Genomic DNA, 782 nt, shown 5'->3' on the forward strand with positions numbered 1-782 from the left:
AATTCCAACAGCCTGGGCCAAATACAGTTCTCTAGGAATTGAGGGGAAGATGGAGAAAGAGAGTTGGACATGAACGCAAGTTTTTCCAAAGTCGCTAAGCGCTGCTCCCAACCAATGATGTTAGCTTCCATTTTGTGCCATCTCCATAGCAACCTCAGAAAATAATGTTCTACATTCCTCCTCTGCCCCCAGGTCCTCTGCCCCACTCAACCATGTGGGCAAAGGAAACCCCAAACCCTCTATGGAGGGCGTAAAGGTGGAGATAACACGGTGTTGCAAAAGGACTTGGGTTAGAGACCAGATGGCTTCCCAAATTCTGTGACCTACTTTCACCCTCGTGCAAATGGGGATATTAAAACTCACTTCTTACGGCCCTGGCCGGTTGGCTCAGCGGTAGAGCGTCGGCCTGTCGTGCGGGGGACCCGGGTTCAATTCCCGGCCAGGGCACATAGGAGAAGCACCCATTTGCTTCTCCACCCCCTCCCCCTCCTTCCTCTCTGTCTCTCTCTTCCCCTCCCACAGCCAAGGCTCCATTGGAGCAAAGATGGCCCAGGCGCTGGGGATGGCTCCTTGGCCTCTGCCCCAGGTGCTAAAGTGGCTCTGGTCGTGGCAGAGCAACGCCCCGGAGGGGCAGAGCATCGCCCCCTGGTGGGCAGAGCATCGCCCCTCATGGGTGTGCCGGGTGGATCCCGGTTGGACGCATGCGGGAGTCTGTCTGACTGTCTCTCCCCATTTCCAGCTTCAGAAAAATACAAAAAAATAAAATAAAATAAAATAATAAA

At 53.8% G+C, this 782-nt stretch overlaps 1 non-coding gene across 1 annotated transcript; it reads left to right on the plus strand.

Annotated features, from left to right (window-relative positions):
- The first annotated feature begins 371 nt into the window (after positions 1-371).
- Positions 372-447, plus strand: TRNAD-GUC (transfer RNA aspartic acid (anticodon GUC)). Its single transcript has one exon. It is a non-coding gene; the product is annotated as a tRNA-Asp (tRNA).
- Positions 448-782: the final 335 nt, after the last annotated feature.

Source organism: Saccopteryx bilineata, chromosome 6 (genome assembly GCF_036850765.1).
Source record: "Saccopteryx bilineata isolate mSacBil1 chromosome 6, mSacBil1_pri_phased_curated, whole genome shotgun sequence".
Lineage (NCBI taxonomy): Eukaryota > Metazoa > Chordata > Mammalia > Chiroptera > Emballonuridae > Saccopteryx > Saccopteryx bilineata.